This window comes from Dryobates pubescens, chromosome 23 (genome assembly GCF_014839835.1).
Source record: "Dryobates pubescens isolate bDryPub1 chromosome 23, bDryPub1.pri, whole genome shotgun sequence".
Classification (NCBI taxonomy): domain Eukaryota; kingdom Metazoa; phylum Chordata; class Aves; order Piciformes; family Picidae; genus Dryobates; species Dryobates pubescens.
Genome location: NC_071634.1, coordinates 5,672,132 through 5,694,305, shown reverse-complemented (window position 1 = coordinate 5,694,305; position 22,174 = coordinate 5,672,132). Strand labels below are relative to the sequence as shown.

At 44.1% G+C, this 22,174-nt stretch overlaps 1 protein-coding gene across 1 annotated transcript in view; it reads right to left on the bottom strand.

Moving 5' to 3' along the window:
• Nucleotides 1-22,174, bottom strand: part of SORCS2 (sortilin related VPS10 domain containing receptor 2) — a 565,166-nt gene that overhangs the window by 214,238 nt on the left and 328,754 nt on the right. The gene's annotated exons all lie outside the window — the stretch shown is intronic.

Here is a 22,174-nt window from a genome sequence, read left to right as displayed (position 1 = left end):
TGGCTACACAGGAAGAGCTCACACCAAACAATTGGGAACACACAACAGCTCTCACATGCAAAAGAACCAGGATGAGACCTCTGTCCCTCCCAGTATGACACTGAGGACTACCTAGCACTGATTTCTGCCTTGTAGCCCCATTCTACCACATTCATTTCTCCCTGGTGGTCTCTGTTGTCTCATGCTCCTCATCCACACGAGCCACTGCTGAGAGTCATAGGAATGTGACTGAGTGCAGCAAGAGAGAGAAAAGTGAGAAACCAAACTCCTGGCCAAGTGTGTACACCTTGGTAAGTGGCCCACAGTCTGAAGCTTTCCTCAAAACCATGCAAGGCAGAAGTGCCCCCAAGAGCTTTGTGCCTGCAGGAGGTTGCCATGAGCACTGTGTGCCCACACTCTGCCCACCTGTGTCCCAGTGTGGCCAGGGGTGTGACAGAACACGTGGAACAAAGCCAGAGGAGGCCACTTTGCATTCACACATCCAGCTTGGCACATGATGTAAGAACCTTCACTGTGGCCCTGCAGCAGCTTTCAAAGTCTTTGGTATCAGCAAATCTATTTGGGTGATAATGATCAGGACCTGGATCAGGTCCTAAAGGACACCAAGTAAAGAAAGGTTCATATTTACCTTGCTTTTCTTCCCTCTCTACAAGCAAGAAAATGACTGGGTACAGCCTATGACACACAGACCATGCTGACAGCCTGACTTGGGAGTTCAGCTGTTTTCCTGTTACATCTGAATGGATTTGTTCTGGGCTTTTTCCCTCCTTGATGCTGCTTCACCTGCAGATATGCAGCAATGCATTACAGAAGTTAACAGAATCAGAGCGATTCGGTTTTGGCAAATAATGATGTAGAAATCAAATACATCCAATTGCACTGTGCTGGGTATTCAGCACCAAGCTGCTTAAAATTCCAAGGGGAAGAGGATGGACAGCCCTAAATCTAATTTGCTGGAGGTGTTTGACAGAAAAGAAATTAAAGCAGAGAGTAAAACACTGACTTCAGCCAGATGTGCTGAAATCCTGCAGAACAAGCGTGTGTGATGGAAACAGAACCTAGTCTATTCTCTTTGAGCAAAGAATATCAGGGCAGTGGCTTGCCCAGTAATATTGTCCTGAAATAATTCTCTGAAGCTTAAAGATGATCCAATTCCCTTTGAAGAGGCAGTTTCAGGATTAATACAATGGGACCACTGGAGAGTGACACTGCAGGAGGGATGGTGGCAACGACTATATCAAGGTATGAAAAGAGTACAGGCAGGAAGCCTGAAGAGGAAAAGCTATTTCAAAGATAAAACATTCCAGTCTAAAACTTCCTCTTGTAATTCTCATGACTTACAGCAAGGACAAGAAAAGGCTAAAGTTGTAACAAAAAGAGCACATGAAGGTAACCAACGTGTTTTCAGACAATGGTAGGAAACCTACATAGTCAAAAATCTTTTATTTTCTGGTACAAATTAGCTCTCTCAAGGGACAAAGGAATAAAGAAAACCCAGTTCCAACCTTAGACAACAGGCTGATGCACAGCCATCAAGGCATTCATGTGCAGGGGTGTTCCAGGGCAGCAGGCTCATGGGATGCTGGAACAACTTGATCAGTCTGATCACCTACTGATCACACAACCTGTGTCTGACGGGGCTTGTGCCTGGGTAGTATCTTCTTGGAGTAACATCTTTGAAAGTGTGTACATCTGCTGAAACATGTGCCAGTTTGTTTGCTTTGAAGGGAAAAATCACTTGTCCTGTGACAATGGTGTGTTCAAAATGATGCAATTACAGCACAGGCAGAATTATGTCTTTGTAGCTTGTTTTAATACCGTGAGCGCAAACCAGAGTTGGGAAAGCCTCCAAGTGGCACTGAAATGGACCCTGATGAAACAAAACTTTCAAAGCCCCTAAACTCTGAGGAAATCTGGGTCTTGTCTGTAAAAATGTACCTTTTTGATATAAATCTATGCCTAACATAATTTGGAACTGCACCTAAATGCTGAGTCTGGACATCATCCAACAGCAACACTGAGGGGGGAAAAAAAATACAGGAGAAATTTAACAGCTACCAAAAGAGACATGAACCAAATGTCTGCCTGTCTAAACTTCACTCTCATTAAACAGCTCTCCACTGATGACTCACACCTATGATGCAGGATTTCTCTCTGCTAGTTTTGGGTTTCCAGATTACATTTTACAAGTGTATTTGGAACCATATACAGGAAACACTAAAATGTATATAGGGGGATGTCAATGGAGTTTTTTTTAGAGTGATGAAAATTTCCTTCCCAAGGAAAATTTAATCCTCAAAGAAAATGTAGACTGCAAATGCTTCCTTCCCTGGTTTCTTTGTTAAGGAGTTGAAGAGTTGCACTGGAAAGAAAGTGGTTGGAACACTTAACACAGATGTTCATCTTCCTGGAGATTAATTCCAGTTCTGTTCCAGCCAAGTCTCAAGCTGCGCCAGGCGAAGTTTAGGCTCGAGGTGAGGAGAAAGTTCTTCACCAAGAGCATCATTTGTCATTGGAATGTGCTGCCCAGGGAGGTGGTGGAGTCACCATCCCTGGAGGTGTTCAAGAGGGGATTGGACGTGGCACTTGGTGCCATGGTCTAGTCACGAGGTCTGTGGTGACAGGTTGGACTCGATGATCTTTGAGGTCTCTTCCAACCTTGGTGATTCTGTGATACTGTGATAAATGAGCCATACTGTTCAAGTCCCAGTAAATGAAAATGCTAGAAGACAACAACAACAAAGAGGTTTCCAATGACTTGTGGATTACTCACCTAGTGAAACAAAAAGAAAGCCTCTGGGGAAAAAAAAACAGCCATGTGAAAGATCTGGTTTAGATTAATCTGGTTTAGATTACTGATAAATGATTTAAAAAGTCACAGACGCAACTGGGATGCACGTTACAGCATCAAGGAGGAGTGGGTCTGTGCATTACACTCCCTGGACCTCTTCCCACTTAGTTTTCTCCAGACTGCCATCTTCACAGAATCACAGAATTTCAGGGGGTGGAAGGGACCTCAAAGGATCATCTAGTCCAACCCTTCTGCCAGAGCAGGATCACCTACACCAGATCACACCTCCTCCTTTTGGCCAGAACAATCCCATACTTCAAGTGCATACCATGACCTTCAAAGTGCAAGAGAAATTAATCCAGGTTCTTCCTCTGTCACAGACTTATATCTAGCACCAAGACTTCCTTTGTGTTCTGGTCACTCACCTGAAAAATAGAGACAACTCCATCTCCTGTACCTCAAAAAGTCTGTAAGGAAAAAAGGTATCTATAGGGCAGTAATGGAGGACTGGCTGCTGGAGTATCTAAAACAGATACCTCAGAAGTTCCAGCAACAGATTCCAGGATAAAACTAGTGAAAGGGCAGTATTCAGGGGATTATCACTGAAGATGTGGTACACTAATATATCTCCTTTACATAAACAGTCCAGAAGAGTTCACAAGCTCTTACACACACGTGGAAATCGCAGAGGTTTTGCTAAGCCTCATAAAATCTTTTAAACAGCAACAACAAACCCAACCCTACAATATTCCAAGGGCTTTCTTCAGAGGAGAAGCACATTGTAATGTTGGGCTCCAATACCTGACTCATGTGTTGAGGAATTTGTGCAGATGAAAGTTTCCTCAAAGGCTCTAGAAGAACAAGAGCCCTAACAATCCCGCTGCAGGTTACTCCATCAGCTGTCAGCTCTGCTGGAATACTTGCTGAAATCTCTCTCTGCTTTCCAGAAAAGTTGAGCCTTTTTGAAGTTAAATATTTTCCCCTCTCAAACCCAGAAATATATAAATGTTTCTATCTTAATCCAGTTTTACACTAAAGAACCAATGGCACAGGCAAGAGCTAACAGAAAGCTTAGCAACTTCACACTTACGCAGTACAGAGTTCACTTTGTTTCTTCCCAAAGCATTAAAAAGTGAAGTGTCCTGGTTTCACTTAACCCATCCAACACTGATAACAAATATTGATCACATGTGCTGATAACCTAGGTCCTTTTAGCTGAAGCTGCTCTGTAATGCTCTGATGAGGACAGACAGTGGTGCAATTCTGCACTTACAGTTACCCTTCCCATTTTTGCAGGCATTAGGAGCACAGCAAGAGCCCACAGGGGGAAAAGAAAAAACAACTGAAACCAAACCACTGAAGAGCCACATTCTTACTGAGAATTCAAGGAAGATCAAAACACGAGCTGGACTTCTAGTCAATGCTATATATATATATATATATATATATATACACACCCTATATATATATATATATACACCCAATTCAGCTGGCTGCTCTAAGAGGGAAAACCAGTGCTCTTTAGCAGACAGTAAAAGCAAAGACTACCCTGCCAGGTGACTCTAGAAGTCAGGGAGCTTGGTTACTAACTTCACAAGGAGGGACAGGGCACAGCCTTGTTTTGCAATGCACTTAAATACGACAGAAGGCAAATGTTAAACTCTGCCACACATTGGCTTCTCTCTTGAGGGTTTGACAGCTGGCTACCCAGACACTACATGGTACCTGGGCTGACTGTGCCCCACAAATACTGGCATGCCAGGCTATAACTTTCTACTCTGATGATGCAATTACCTTTGCAGAAAGTGTTACAAAGCCCAGGTTTTCCAGGAATTATCCCATCTTCAAGTCACCCGGACACAAAGCTTTGCATACTGCAGGAACCATGAGGGTGGTAGAACACTGGAACAGCTGGTTGAGGCCCCATCCCCAGAGACATTCAAGGTCAGGCTCAACAAGGCTCTGAAGCAACCTGATCTAGTGGAGGATGTCCCTGCAAGGGAGTTGGACTAGATGACCTTTGGAGGTCCCTTCCAACTCAAACCATTCTGTTTTCTTATGAGGGACCTAGGAAGGTGATAAACTGACCTCTGTGTACAAATAGAGGTGTTACTTAGAATCATAGAATTGTCAGGGCTGGAAGGGACCTCAAGGATCATCCAGATCCAGCTCCCCCTGACATGGGCAGGGACACCTCACACTAGATCAGGTTGCTCACAACCACATCCAGCCTGGCCTTCAAAACCTCCAGGGATGAAGCTTCCACCACCTCCCTGGGCAACCTGTGCCAGTGTCTCACCACCCTCATGGGGAAGAGCTTCCTAACATCCAATCTGAATCTACACATTTCTATTTTTGCTCCATTCCCCCCAGTCCTATCACTCCCTGACGCCCGAAAAAAGTCCCTTCTCAGCTTTCTTGTAGCCCCCTTCAGATACTGGAAGGCCTCAATAAGGTCTCCTCAGAGCCTTCTCTTCTCCAGACTGAACAGCCCCAACTCTCTCAGTCTGTCCTCATAGAAGAGGTGCTCCAGCCCTCTGCTCATCCTCGTGCCCCTCCTCTGGACACCTTCCAGCACATCCTGATCCTTCCTGTAATAGGCACAGGAGCTCAAGCTACATAAATATACTGCTGTTTTCCCTTGCTGGAATCTTGTCACACGTTTATTGTGTATTGGTGATGGATAATTAGAGTGTACAATATGCATGCACACACTTAAACTCTGATAGTTGGCTGCTCTGTGCCTTTAGTATGTACTACACATCTTTCAGTGCTGTATTGAAACATTCCCACTCCATAGTCTCACTGCAGATCACTACAGTTATCTTCTGCAGCCCTTCATTAGCCCTTCACTATACCACAAACATCCTGCTCATTAGCCTATAATCACGTTGCTTATCAGCTACATTTTCAAGCTCCTTGTTACTTCCCTGCACAGCTCCAATAATGAGGCCTTATATTTTACATCACATTAGCTTCTATTAGCTGCAGCCATCACCTTTTCTCCCAGAAACTGTTAGTTTAGGTAAGACACCTATTCTGCAACTACTGCCTTGGTGCATTAATTTCATCATCAATAAGCAGCGCTCGCTGACAGCACGTCTGGGAAGGTACAGCCTGCAGCCAGGCTTGCAGTACACAGAGATTTGTGATGAATCCATTCAGCCATGAAACAAGCGGTGTCACAGTGACAAAGCAGACAAGACACTGTCAGGCAGACAGGGTTATGTCTTACTTTCATAAAAAGCAAAAGCTCTGCATTGTTTCTTCCTCCTCAGCTTTGCAGCCCAGGTGGGGCTGGGGCAGGCAGCGAGGCACGCAGCCCTCCAGGCACAGCAGCACCTTAGAAATTCACCATCACCTTCCTACCCCAGCCATCTCCTCCTGTTAAAAACAAACCAGCTGGAATGATCCACGCTCAGATCAAGGTTTTGAAGGTTTGCTTTTAACCGAGAATCATTTCAGTAATCCCGTTTCCAACTCAGTCTCACAAACTCTTGTAGTGACCTAAATAAGGGAGCAGAAAATGAGAATGAAATGGTGAGAAATAAGGAAAGATCAATTTCTTACCACAGTTTCTTCACTGAATTCAACTGAGCATGTAACTAGCCATTAGAGTGCAAGCATTTATCCTACGAAACAGTCCTGCACAGATTTAGTTTCCAGTTAAAACTGCAAATCAGCTGCAAATCCAGCGCTGCCTTAGCAGGTCTCAGTAAGGAAAGGAGTATATCATGCAGAGTTCCAGGGGTCTGCTAGTGAGAGACAGCTCTGGCACACTTGAAATATAAATAAAACACTGGAGCAGACAACTCAGGCAGTGCTAAAACAATTATCAATATTAATTGGCAGGGGGGTTTTGCCCCATCAAAAGGCTACCTGCCTTAGAGCACAGGAAGAATCTCACCATTAGGTGTGCCTTTGTAATAAAAAGGCTTTCCCTCACTAGCTCAATCTATTATTTCTGAAAGTACTGTGCTGTGGAGAAAAAAACCCCACCAACAAACACCCAGGGGCTTCACTTAACTATTTAATTACTACCTATAAGAGAAATGAATACTTGACTTTCTATATAGTGTTAGCATCCTTCCACCAACTGGAACAAACAAGAACCTCTGAAAAGAAAGGTGTGCTTGCTGAAAAATCAGGGGAAATAAAAGTAAAAAGGGGGAAAAAAGAATAAATAGAATAGAATAGAATAGAATAGAATAGAATAGAATAGAATAGAATAGAATAGAATAGAATAGAATAGAATAGAATTAACCAGGTTGGAAAAGACCTTTGAGATCATTGAGTCCAACCTATCACCCAACACTATCTAATCAACTAAACCATGGCACCAAGTGTCACATCCAGTCTCCTCCTAAACACCTCCAGTGATGGTGACTCCACCACCTCCCTGGGCAGCACATTCCAATGGCCAATCTTTCTTTCTGGGAAGAACTTCCTAAAATCCAGCCTAAACTTCCCCTGGCACAGCTTGAGACTGTGTCCTCTTGTTCTGGTGCTACTTGCCTCGGAGAAGAGACCAGTCCCCACCTGGCTACAACCTCCCTTCAGGGAGTTGTAGACAGCAATAAGATCTCCCCTGAGCCTCCTCTTCTCCAGGCTAAGCAAGCCCAGTTCCCTCAGCCTCTCCTCACAGGGCTGTGCTCCAAACCCCTCCCCAGCTTTGTTGCCCTTCTCTGGACAACTTCCAGCAACTCAACATCTTTCCTAAACTGAGGGGGCCAGAACTGGACACAGGACTCAAGGTGTGGCCTAACCAGTGCTGAGCACAGGGGCAGAATGACTTCTCTGTTCTTGCTGGCCACACTGTTCCTGATATAGTAAAGCCTTTAGTGCTAAAAGCAGTTTCCCAAAACTGTGTGTACTAATTGTATTGCCAGAATTGGAAACATCCTTACATCACTTCCAGTACAATTCCTCTTCTTGCAGTACAGTTCCTCTTTTATGAGTGCTGTGATTGGAAAGGAGTAATTACAAAGGAAAAACTTCCATCTCACATACTTGTGCTCTTAGGGGAAAGGGGGATGGTTTAAGAACTTTTTTTTTAGGTTTGCAAGGAACATTAAACTTCTTCACCATGGAAAAATGTGAGGTATTTCCCACAGCCCAGGCTTTTTACTTAAGCCACTGCACACAGCTGAAATATTTTTGAGACAACTTTTTTCTCAGGCAGGCAGCTCCTTGGAAGGCAAGGAGGATGCTGGGATGGTATGAGAAGAGAGAATCTGGCCTTGTGCTTTCTGACCAGAACAGGAGGTTGTCTTGTAACCACTGGATAGATGTGGCTGCCACGAGAGCATTTCTAAGATTTAAAAAGAAGTGCTAAGAATTTGACAATTTGAATGTGCACCTCACGTGCCATCATGTGTTTCTCAAGTAATGGGCTCTACCAACAAGAAATCTGCTGCTTCAGTAAGTGGAACTCTTCTCTCACTCCACCTGTAGAAATTTTTTTGCCTTTGCTGCATAAGATCTGCCCTCAAATTTATGATTCCTCTGGAGGATGTGGGAGGGACAGTGAATTATGTGACCAGGCTGTAGCACTTCATGCAAAGGTAAATGAAGTCAATGGCTTGGCAGAACCAGGGGAGTAATGGACATTTTTATGAAGAACAAAAACATCCTAGCCAGTAAGTAAATACAGACAGACTCTGGAAGGTATCAAGCCTTATGCTGAGTGCATTAGAGATCCATCAACTGCCCCAAGGTTGTCTGCTGTGGATTTTCTAGCATTCTTCTCCAAAGCTGCAAAGGCACATCATGGATGGAGGGCTGAGCAGAGCTCAGATGAAGCAAAAGTTCATCTCCCACGTCTGCCGGATCAAAGGAGTGATTATTCCAAGTTATGACAATTGCATCATGAACAATTACAGTTGTGTAATTCCTTCACAAGGAATTTTAAGGCATCATTTTGAACTCCTCTCCTGCAAGAGAAGTTCACTGTCCATGTCACAAACATCACCTTCCTGTGAATGAGGTTGCCATGATGTGCCTGCAGTTGTGAAAATGTTCAGACAGTTAAACAAGAGACAGGCCCCAAGCACAAGCCCTAAGAGGAGAGACTGAGGGAGCTGGGGTTGTTTATCCTGGAGAAGAGGAGGCTCAGGGGAGACCTTATTGCTCTCTACAACTACCTAAAGGGAGGTTGTAGCCAGGTAGGGCTTGGTCTCTTCTCCCAGGCAACCAGCAGCAGAACAAGAGGACACAGTCTCAACCTGCACCAGGGGAGGTTTAGGCTGGAGGTGAGGAGGGAGTTCTTCACAGAGAGAGTTGTTAGCCATTGGAATGTGCTGCCCAGGGAGGTGGTGGAGTCACCGTCCCTGGAGGTGTTCAAGAGGGGATTGGATGTGGCACTTGGTGCCATGGTCTAGTAGTCATGAGGTGTTGGGTGACAGGTTGGACTTGATGATCTCACAGGTCTTTTCCAACCCTATTGATTCCATTATTCTATGAGCAGATTTTCCTAGCAGCCTTTAAAATGAAGGTGTGTCTGTGCCACCTGAGCTGGCATTTTCACAGGGCACAGAGGGAGAGCTACAGTCACCCACAGGAGGAGGGAGCTGCAGTCACCAGGGTCACTGAGGGAATGCAGCAGCTCACACGCACAGCAGCTGCATTTGTTGGTCACTTGCTAATGGCCCCATTTGTAGCCTCCTCACAGCCTTCTACAATTGCTGAAGCTTGCTCTTTAAATTTATTTTGCTTAGAGCTATTAGCAGCCACATTTCCCTTGCCGTCCTTCTCCTGTAACTGCAGTGACACCTGGGGAAGGCTGAGCCCATCAGCTGTAGCTTAGCCTACTGTTGAACTTGGCAAGCTACCGGTACTTAAAGCCCCAGCAGATGTTTCTGCTTTTATAGCAGCTCTTCCAAACCCTTGGCCAGACATAAATCCAAAATAGATCCAGGAAAGAGACAAACAGTGCCACCATCATGGCTCTTAAAATTAGGAAGCAGAACCAGTCCTTCCTGCAGGACTCTGACAGACCATTAGCAACAGAAGGTGCCGTGAAGTGTTCCCATAAATTACCCTGACAGATGAGGAGGCCCAGCCACAGCCAATGCAGCACCTTGTGCACTGCCTCACAGCTTGCTAGGAAACACAATCCTAAGACAGACACATTCACAGGGGAGCTCCCAAACTGAGACCACCCTCCACAGCAACAAATACAGGGGGCGTTATGGCCAACCATACTTTCACCCAGGCCTACGCTGCTTCCACACCATGGCAATGGATGTTCTAACCATAACAGAGTCAGGAGTGATCCTTGGCAGAATACCAGCCATGCTGGATCTGTTCTGCAGAAATTATGTTTCACCAAGAACATGCCCACAGCTGACACTGGGATTTACAGCAAAGGGATTTCATGATGTCTGGAGCTCCCTTCCAACCCTTAGCACCCTGTGACACATACCAGGGGGATGAGCTAATACATTTGTTCACTTGATGATGGCTAACTGCTCAAAATGGAAGCTTGGTCCACTATAAATTGTTGCCATGGAATTTCAAATGCAAGTGAAAACAAGCCCCGCAGAATAAGAATAGTTCTCTACATTCAAAATAACGCAAAGCACTCAAGGAGCATAAAACTTCAACCACATCCTATTCTGACAGTAAAAGAGATTAGAAAGAGAAAAATAAAAACAACAAACAAAACAACCAAATACCTGACCCAGCATCTAAAAAGGAGGTTTCTTTGTTGGAGTGAAGATTATTACACATTCTCCTGCTTCCCTTAGTATCTATCAGATAGAGCTGCCAGCAGAGGATGCAGATCTGCAGATCTGAAGCTGCTGGGGTTTCTCACTGACACCAGGACAGCAGAAGATGGCCTCCTTCCTTACAGGAGCCTTCTGGTGGTGGGAGATCTGGCTGACTAAGTGAAGATCTGCAGACGGAGGTCAGCAGACTTCACAGCTTCCGAGATGACAGAAAAACAAATCCACGGGAAGACAACTGGTAAGACATCTGCAGTACTATACCCCCAACATGAAAGGGGCATGGACATACTGGAGTAAGCTCAGCAAAAATGATTAGAACCATACAGGGCAAGGCTGAGAGAGCTGGGAATGTTTAGCCTGGAGAAGGCTTAGAGGAGACCTTAACAATGTCTATGAATAGTGGACGGGAGAGAGAAAAGATGGAGCCAGACTGTCCTCTGAAGTGCCCTATGACAAGAGGCAGTCATGTGCCATGGTTTAGTAGCCATGAGGTCTTGGGTGACAGGTTGGACTTGATGATCTTTGAGGTCTTTTCCAACCTTGTTGATTCTATGATTGTATGTAATGAAGTCTTATTCAACTGTCCAAAGCAGTCAAGCCTACATGGGGGGGTGGGGGGGGAGGGAAGAAGACTTTCCCCGCCCCCCACCTTCTACTGTTGTTGATTCCACTCAAAACCCACCACTTTGGGAATTTAACCTATGAAGGCTTTAGCAAAGCTTATGGTACATGCAGTCAAGCCTCAGGTTCCCAGTGGAAGTTCAGCACAATACCACTGCTCTGCAAATAAACACAGAGATTCCCACATGCTAGCCACTAGTCCCACCAGGCGTATTTTATTAAGTACCTTCTAGACATGACTCGGAAACCAGCCTGATCTTACACCAATATAAAAGGAAAACCAACGTGCCAGTGCTCAGGGAGAGCCTAAGATAGATTTGCTGTTCTTACTTCTAACTACACAAACTTCAAGGCAGACTTTTCCAAAGAAATCAAGACTCCTATAACTGGAGAATGCAAAAGGAAGGTGGTTAGGAGTCACTCGTTGCACTGCCTGTTGCCCTTGGCTTTGGGAAATCCCACAGAACAAAGCAGGCATCATACAGTGAAGTACATTTACATGTGAACTTGTGTTTAGACTGGATCTCCAGATGCAAACTGACTTTTCTTTTCTTTTTATTGAGACAAACTCTCATTATCATAATGAGATAATGACCACCTGAAAAGCCTTGCAATATAGCTTCAAGACAGGTAATACCTTGACTGTTGAATGCCTCTGAAGTCCTTTCATGTGCAGGTATTTTGTATTTTCTCTGATTTGTAATATCCCATGCTAATAAAAATGAGAGATCTGAGTCATAATGTTGTTGTTCAACCTTTACTTCATAGACAAAGGGGATTCCTTCTTCCAGAGCCATCTAACTTTAGACTGTGTCCTATTTTTAAACCAGCAGGCCGGCTGCGATTAACATTGCCACTGATTAACCTGTCTGTGACATCTAACCCTGCAGAACGAAAGCCACAGAACTTTTCAGGAGACGCAACCCAGTGGCATGACAGGCAAAGATTCCTGACAGTGAAGCTTGCACACTCCCAGCAAAGAGAGCATCACTAACAAAATAGGGTTCTTTTCAATGGCTGTAAATCACCATCCTTGAGTTAGCCACACTAAAACCTGATCATTCTTAGATGGAACTTAACCACCTAGCTTGATGCAGGGAGCTGAGGTTGTTTAGGCTGGAGAAGAGGAGGCTCAGGGGAGACCTTCTTGCTCTCTACAACTGCCTGAAGGGAGGTTGTAGCCAGGTGGGGGCTGGTCTCTTCTCCCAGGCAACCAGCACCAGAACAAGAGGACACAGTCTCAAGCTGCACCAGGGGAGGTTTAAGCTGGAAGTTAGGAAGAAATTCTACACAGAGAGAGTGATTGCCCATTGGAATGTGCTGCCTGGGGAGGTGGTGGAGTCACCATCATTGGAGGTATTTAGGAGGAGACTTGATAGGGTGCTTGGTTGCATGGTTTAATTGATTAGTTGGTGTTGGATGATGGGCTGGACACGATGATCTTGAAGGTCTCTTCCAACCTGGTCTATTCTATTCTATTCTATTCTATTCTATTCTATTCTATTCTACTCTATTCTATTCTATGTATCTTGCTCAAAAAGGTTTTGGCATAATATATACTTTCAGTACCTGAATTTCAGACATTTTAAACTACAGGAGAGGTTCTCCTACAGGAGAGTGCCACATTCCCAGACCATATATAACAGTTGCTCATCATTATCCACAAGGATACCAAAAGGGATATCAGCACATACATCTTCCAAGGTACTCTTTTGTCATGTTCTGATCTCTTTTCTCTAGTATTAAGAAGTTGCTAGTAAAACTGATTGATGGGTCGCCTTATTGTACCAGGAGGACTTGTCATTCAACTCTTTGACCTTGTCTTCACACTGACAGTTGAGTGTCTTTGAAATCTGTTTACTTCAGAATTTACAAGAGTATTAATGACAGGATGTCAGCACTTCTCAGGTCTGAAAAGATCTAATAATAGTAAATGAGTTTGGACAGTAGGGTCATCTGTAATGTACTTTGAGAAAGATAGACAAGTTTCATTATTACACCTTATGATTAAAGACCAAACAATTCTTCTTTGGTAGTTTACTTTTTTGGAGGGGCTTTGGGTTTTTTGGGTTGGTTGTTTTTTTTTGAAGAGCACTCTTTATTTTGTGAGGCCACATTACATGAAAACAACCCAATAAAAGCTATCCTGTCAAATAAAAAGGACTTCACTTGACAGATGCAACACCCTTTCCAGAAACAGCTACAGAACCTCTGACGCTTGGTCATTTCCTGTGGGCAAGCTTTGTGGAGGTTTGAGAAGCAGCCAAGATGACAAAAAGCTGGTTTACTCCTTCATCATTATGTGCAACACATCAAAATGAGCTATTTGCCCCTCGGTCACGAGCATGGGGCCTGCAGTCCTGCATTTCAGGTTCATGGAAATGAGATATCTAGATTTAAAGGAGAGAGACAGAGGAAAGGACACCTTTTTTTTTTTGGTGGTAGCACTTTCCTTCTTTCATTAGCAGTACTACCTACAAAATTACACATGGCAATACATTTTTCTTGTTTGCTAAAGAGCCTTTGCTTTGCTGCATAACTGTCTCGGGAGGAAAAGTGATCTTCTGTTCCAACTCCTTCCAGCGTAGCCGCACTCTCCATATTTACCTGCTCACAAATTCATCTATTCTACAGCAGGAGATTAGTAAGAATAACAAAACTATGATAATCAGATGACCCCTCAGCTCCCAGAGAAGGTGTCCTCCAGCATTAGTGCTGTGTCTTCAGGCACTGACTAATCTAGCAGAACAATGAACAGTCACGTCACACCACGATTTGCATTGGCCACACGTGGCCTGCTCAACAGTTGGATTTCAGCTTTTTCTTTGTAGCTTTTGGATCTGTCTTGGGTTCTGCTAACATTTTGCATACTCTGTGCCAATAAATAAACGTGCATTCAAGCACAGCTGAGCTTCAGATTCCTCCAGTTTCCTCACATGCCTCAAGAGGTGATGAAAGCTTGTAGTTTTGACTCAATAACACATAAAACCAGAAGAAAACTGGTACCTGTGGCCTGTAAGACACTGAAGAAGGATGTAGGAGGGAAGGGTATTATCATATGATCAAAGGAAGCTGTAAATGATTATAAAAAGAACACCAAGAAGTAGCTTTGAGTCACTTACTCTGTTATGAATGCAAATTATCAGTAACGGATATTAGTTGATGGATTGATAAGAAATTTCAAGTGATTCCAAGCCATTAAGTTATTCACACTGATATTCAAAATATAATTACTCTCAAACCACACAACAGAGTTGGATTAATGGAACAAATACTTTATGAGCAACCCATGAGTCATGTCTGCTTCTTATGCTGAGGTTATGGTTACTAATCATTTCTGCTCTGTGGCTTTACTAGCTAACAGCAATAACAATAACAAATAACACCACATCCAGGCTCTCCCACAATTATGCTCTCAAGAAAGAAAAGAAGGGAAAAAAGGTATTTTAAAGGGAATATCTTCAAGAAAATACAGCTTGGGTTATGCATAGTGTAGGGAGTTTCTCAGGCTTCAAATGTATGCTTTGCAGAAATCTCTTCAAATCATAGAATTGTTAGGGTTGGAAGGGACCTCAAGGACCATCAGAGGTCTCTTCCAAACTGGTTAATTCTATTCTATTCTATTCTATTCTATTCTATTCTATTCTATTCTATTCTATTCTATTCTATTCTATTCTACTCTATTCTACTCTACTCTACTCTACTCTACTCTACTCTACTCTACTCTACTCTACTCAACACCCCTACCATGGGCAGGGACACCTCACACTACAGCAGGTTGCCCAGAGCCACATCCAGCCTGGCCTTAAAAAACTCCAGGGATGAGGCTTCCACCACCTCCCTGGGCAACCTCTTCCAGTGTCTCATCATCCTCATGGGGAAGAATTTCTTCTTAACATCCAATCTAAATCTACCCATTTCTATTGTTGTTCCATTCCCCCCAGTCCTATCACTCCCTGACACCCTCAAAAGTCCCTCCCCAGCTTTCTTGTAGCCCCCTGCAGATACTGGAAGGCCACAATTAGGTCTCCTAGGATAGATTTTTTTGGGGGGAAAAAAATAAGTTGTCTTTGCTAGTAAATGTGTCAAATGGCATAGAAGAATTGCTTCTGCTGTTCTCCTATCCCTCGAGCAGCAGATACACAAAGGCAGAGGCATAATGAAGCAGGGAGGGAGCAGGGTCATCCATGCCTGGAAGCTGCAGTGAATAAACAATACTGTCAGGTATATGACATCTAGAGCTGTGTGTGATTTCATCACTTGGAGATCGAAAGTCCTTAGGAAGAAAAGATGGTCTGCTATCCTCTGCTGCTCACCCCATCCCTACTTGTTACTTCTTGTAAGCCTCTCCCCCCTCAGCTTGCAAGTCCAGGAGCAGCAGAGCAAAACCTGCCTTTGGAGATGGCTGACCTTTAGTAATTGCATTTCAAATTATTAGAGCACCAACTGCACACACAATCTTTCTTTATACCTGTCTTCTCTTTGCCTTCCCCATCACAGCAGCATTGGGGTTTTGTTGCATTTTCTTCCTCCTTCATTCCTATCTTTTGGCAGCGATAACACAGGATTGTGTGTGTCACATCAGCAAGGAGAGAGAAATGCATTAAGCCTGATTTTGAGAGCTGGACATGCTAGGCACAGATTTCATCCACACTGCAGGTAAAGCACCACTAGCAGCACTGATAGGAGTGCCAGGCATCCTTGACACACAGACAAGGACTTGTTGCTATTTGCTTTGAAATTCTCTATTATGTTCTCTTTTAGCATACAGGTGTCAATTTACTGGCCCATCTCAGAGAAAACAAATGGTAGGAAGAAATTCTTTCCCATGAGGGTGGTGAGACACTGGAACAGGTTGCCCAGGGAGGTGATAGAAGCCACATCCCTGGAGGTTTTTAAGGCCAGGCTGGATGTGACTCTGAGTGTGAGGTATCCCTGCCCACGGCAGGGGAGTTGGAACTGGATGGTCCCTGAGGTCCCTTCCAACCCTGACAGTTCTAGTATTCTATGACTTAAATATGCTGTATGCAGGCAACTGGCTCCAAAATTTTTGGATAAGGGGACTCTATTGAAACATTTCAAAAATCACTCTAAGCTTTCACCTGGCAGCAACACACCTGTAATGAAGACCAGGCTGTGAAGCACTGGCCTGTGAACTTGCAGACCACCAGTGGTCCATATCCATTATTTTTGAACCACTATATAGAGAGCATACAGACACCTTTAACAGCTATCACTAACTGTCCAACAGTTTTGATACTCTGCCATCAATTATGGAGAGAAAAACAGGACAGATGGCTGGAAAAATCGTTCACCTAACCCTAGAGTAGTCTGCTTAGTTAACTTAACTGCATCATCTCCATGTCCTTACTCTGGATGTAGCCTATTCTCTCTGAATTCACTTGCCACCCTCACCACCTCAGGCTCCATCATAACAGAACAAAAAGGGGAGAAAAAAAAATAAAAAAGAGGGGGGAAAAAAAGAGGTGAAGTTCTGAGAATGGTGAAACAAACTGCTTTCCCCCCAAATGGTTAATATTGTGCATAGATTCATATGGGAAAGGAAAGGCTGTGGATTGAATTGAACCTGCTGCTGTTATTCATACCATGCTGGTTCAATTTGACCCATTGTGTTCTGATTCAAACCATCACAGGAAGAGATGTTGAGAGGCAGAGAGGAGGCAGAGCAGAGTCCATTCTCTAAGTCCTAATTAAAAAGGCACTTAAGTAAATCACCTGGAATCAAGCCCTGTACTTTCTATGCATATGAGCACTAAATGCACCTCAATACACAGGAATGTCACAGAGCATTGCATTACATTATTTATTCTTCTGCTTGTAAATTATTTGAGAAATCAACAACAGCTGCCTGAGATTATTTGTAAATTCTTGACTTGTAGCTTGTTAGCTATAAAACACTGAGCTCTGATAGGGAATAAGGTCACACTTTATGGTTGTCTTTTCCTGCTCATCTTGTGACTTACACAATCAGACTGCTGTCCTCAGCATTTGTGATTACAAATTCCAGTTGCCATCCTCAAGTATTCTTTAATGTACAGTTAAAATGTGTTGATTTGGCAAATCCTGCCCTTTGCTGAAGTTTCTTTGCAGAAAAAGAATACAGGACAGGTCTAGACAGGACTGAAACACAGTAAATCTCAAATATGAGCTAATAGTCACCAAAACCTTGCAATATTCTGTTGCTCAGCTCAAGCAGAACAAGAGATTCAATTGAGCACGTGGCTTCTTTGTGTGTCCTGTGTCCCAGCAAAGTCTCAGCTCCCCAGCACACTACCAGGTGGTCCCTGTCTCAAACCAAACTCAGTTGCAGCCTCAAACACACTCAAATAGAGGGAAGACTTCCAAGGGAAAATGAATGGCCTCTGGGTTTCACCACACCGATTCCACAGCAGTTTGGCTTGTCAGTTAATCCTCAGTGTGAGGAATGCTAGCCTTCTTACCACTGGTTTTGCTAACAGGCCCTGTGTTCCAGGCAGTATTATCCACCAAATCACCCCAGCCACAATCATGCCAGCTCCTAACTGCAGAGCAAGCACCTGCAGACAGCAGCAAGGTCCCAGTACTTGCTCTGGATGCTCCTAGGAAACACTTCATGTGGTAACAACTACTGTCAGGGCTGATTCTGTTCAAATGCCACACTGTGGATCCTAAATACACACAGGAGCCTGGTGGACCTTGCAAGAGACAAGTTCTACTGATACCAGCCCTTCTTAGTCACTGAGGTATATAGAACCATAGAATTGTTAGGGTTGGAAGGGACCTCAAGGATCATCTAGTTTCAACCCACTCTGCCATGGGCAGGAACACCTCACACTAGATCAGGTTGCTCAGAGCCACATCCAGCCTGGCCTTGAAAAGCTCCAGGGATGAGGCTTCCACCACCTCCCTGTCACCTTATCACAGCAGCCAGAGCTTCTAGTCACTTTGTGCTCCAAAGAAAAGCTACTTGCTTGCCCAGAGCCATTCCAGTGTCATCCTTTCACGTCTCTACCAGCCACCAATACTTTTAAACAATACCTTTTAGCTTAAAAATTCATTCTCTCAAGTGTGCTTAAAAAGTCAGTGCTGAACATGACCCAGTAGTGTGTCCAGGTGGCCAAGAAGACCAATGGCATCCTGGCCTGGACCAGGAATAGTGTGGCCAACAGGAGCAGGGAAGTCATTCTGCCCTGTACTCAGCACTGGTTAGGCCATACCTTGAGTCCTGAGTCCAGTTGTGGGCCCCTCAGTTTAGGAAAGATGTTGAGATGCTGGAACGTGTCCAGAGAAGGGCAACAAAGCTGGGGAGGGGTCTGGAGCACAGCCCTGTGAGGAGAGGCTGAGGGAGCTGGGGTTGCTTAGCCTGGAGAAAAGGAGGCTCAGAGGAGACCTTCTTGCTGTCTACAGCTCCCTGAAGGGAGGTTGTAGCCAGGTGGGGGTTGGTCTCTTCTCCCAGGCAACCAGCAACACAACAAGAGGACACAGTCTCAAGCTGTGCCAGGGGAGGTTTAGGCTGGATGTTAGGAAGAAGTTCTTCCTAGAGAGATTGGTCATTGGAATGTGCTGCCCAGGGAGGTGGTGGAGTCACCATCCCTGAAGGTGTTTAGGAAGAGACTGGATGAGGCACTTGGTGCCATGGTTTAGTTGATTAGATGGTGTTGGGTGACAGGTTGGACTTGATGATCTCGAAGGTCTTTTCCAACCTGGTTAATTCTATTCTATTCTCCTGATGTCATTCGATGTATAGAGACATTTAGAAGTGTAAGATTTCCTCCTGAAATCTGGTTACCCAAGTAGTTAGCAATCATTTTGAATTGAGAACATAATCCCATTCAAATTAAAAAAAACAAAAAAGTTATTTCCATAATCAGAAATCATTGTTTTTTTCTCCTGAACAGCCTGACTTCAACTCAACAGAAGCATGCTGGGGGAGCAGTTCAAAAGGTTTCTTAGTTCAGCTGATGAACCACCAGCCACAGAGCTTTCTATGCTCTAATGAGGTCTCTCAATTAATCTTCATGCACTGCATCTACACTGAATAATGCATGTCCTTTTGCCTAAGCACTCCCCAAACACACTGCTCCTCTCTTTGACACAGACTGAAGCGAACAGTGAGGCGCACAAGTGATCTGTGCTGCACTGATCAGAGATGATGCAAAACTGTCACCGTACCTGCCCCTAACCGCGCCAGGGGAGGGTCAGACTGGATGTTAGGAAGAAATTCTACACAGAGAGAGTGATTGCCCATTGGAATGTGCTGCCCAGGGAGGTGGTGGAGTCACCATCATTGGAGGTGTTTAGGAGGAGACCTGATGAGGCGCTTGGTGCCATGGTTTAGTTGATTAGGTGGTGTTGGATGATAGGTTGGATGCGATGATCTCGAAGATCTCTTCCAACCTGGTTTATTCTATTCTAAAGGCTGCTTCCTCATGTGGTCCACACTTGGGCCTTTTTAGCAATGTTTTGCCTCTTGCAACCAACCTGAATCCAATCTTAGCCTTGGAATGACTTCTTCTAATGTATTTTGAAACACTCCAACTGTCATAAAAATTTCCTTTCACTACAGAAAATTACAACTGTCATCAGTCAGTACCACAAATAATCTTGGCTCCTCTTTTTCACCTGCATTTGAGAGTGTTCATACTCACCTGGAAACATCTTCAAGTGGTAATGGTTGGGCAACCTAACAGTCAGATAAACCAGGCTCCAGCTCTGGTCCTGTGAGCAATGCCCTGCATGGTGCTCTCAACCTCCAGGCACTGCAGTGGGCCACTTGTTAATATTAAAGCTTCTGACAGCTTTTCTTTTTATTACAGGAAAGTAAGTGCTAAGCTCAGTGATAACAGGACCTGATTTCAGTGTTCTGCCTTTATAATGGAGCTGATATCTGCATACAATACCAAATTCATTTACAACTTTGTGTGGGGATCCAGCAGAGCTAACAGAGCTAAGTTCTTAGTATACTTGATGGGATAAAACCATGAGCTAATGCTGCAACTCACAACAAAGGAGCCTGGTGGAAACTGTCCATTCTCCCAACTCTAAAAGATGTAGGATATTTAAAGTAAGAAAATAAAACTAATTGAAAATGCATTAGGGCAGAAATGTGAATGTATGCAAAGCATGAAAAACCTAAAAGAAGCTTCTTGATTTGGGCATAAATCACAATTAGCAGTCAGGATTCCAATTTCCTGTCACAGTGCCTATAAATATTTATCTCTTGTATCCAACTACTGTAAAAATATCTTTCTTCTCAGGAGAAGTGTTTCAGTCTTTGATCCTGCCATTACTGAACTGCAGATCTAAACACACGTTTCCAGCATTGCTCTAATCCACAACGACAGAAGCACCTCTCGGGATCTAAGAAAAATCAGAGGTCTTGGGGGCAGGCAGAGCAGCTGCTGACCACTGGATTACTGGTGAACTGCTCAGCACTACAGAAGATTAACTCAGGTGCCCCATTCACCTGAAACACCTCCAGGCACCCTGCCTGCTCTGCCATTGCCCACCTCTGCCATGAATAAGACAAAAAAACCCCTGAATCCTCCCAAATTCCAATCAAACCCTGCTGTAAGTAATTTCTCACATTACTTGACAATCAGGGTTTATACTGTTTTACACAAAATTATTATGCCATACAGAGCAGAACTTCAGTAGGAATGAGACTTCATAGAATCATAGAATCAATAAGGTTGGAAGAGACCTCAAAGATCATCAAGTCCAACCTCTCACCCAACACCTCATGACTACTAAACCATGGCACCAAGTGCCTCATCCAATCCCCTCATGAACAGCCCCAGGGATGGTGACTCCACCACCTCCCTGGGCAGCACATTCCAATGGCTAACAACTCTTTCTGGGAAGAACTTTCTCCTCACCTCGAGCCTAAACTTCCCCTGGAGCAGTTTGAGACTGTGTCCTCTTGTTCCAGTGCTTAAAGCAGAGAGACAAATTCTGCTTTACCGCACAAACCTCTCTTGAAGTTAGCAATCAGCTCTAAGGCAGCAGCACCCAGTGTGCCTGTGGAGCCCATTAACATTCTTGCTGTGTTTTCCAGATCACCACTTTCAGGAGGTCAGAACAGTAATCAGAATAAACCTGACACTAAAAAAGAGCCATAAGACTAACAAGATATTTTATTTAGCATTAAGATGTCAGAACAGATAAAAGTGTTTATTCTAGGCACGGTCATAAAAGGAAGTTCTCCAGAAGGAAGATCCAATTTGCCACATACTGAATGGCTAACAGCATCTGATAATGCTGCAGATACATAAAATAATTATCAATTAGCATACCATTAGTGGTCTGCCTTATTGGAGGAAACCTCTTCTCAGTGAAAGACAAGCCATATTACCTGCAACTGCACACTTCTTCCAGCTTTAAGTACATAAAGCAGTAAGTTGTTCTAACCCCCAAAACCTATTTCCTGATAGCATCAATTTCCCATTAGAATCACGACAAACAAACCAACAGAACCACACAGAAAGCAAGAAAACAGAGCTGCAAAGTTTTGTCAGGAGAAGCCAATCTCATTTCCACTGCAGCCAAGGCAGGTGAATTACACCTCTGTCACCCCTAATACATGATTTTTTTTAGTGCATTTATTAACCTCCAGAAATTAAGACTTTATAAACTCCTCAGGTGACTACTGCAAAGGACAAATCATCTCATTAACTTTTCCCCAGTTCCTCACTTGTGGGGGTTTTGCTAACTTGCAAGCCTATTATTCGACACCTAGCACTGTCGTTTGAAGACTGCATCCTCACTCACTGCTGACAACTTTTAATGCATTTGAGGTTTGTTAACACTTTGGCAACTGACTTCTTTACCATAAATCATAGAATCATAGAGTCAATAAAGTTGGAAAAGACCTCAAAGATCATCAAGTCCAACCTGTCACCCAACACTCATGACTAACTAAACCATGGCTTCAAGTGCCACATCCAATCCCCATCTTGAACACCTCCAGGGACGGCGACTCCACCACCTCCCTGGGCAGCACATTCCAACGGCTAACAACTCTCTCTGGGAA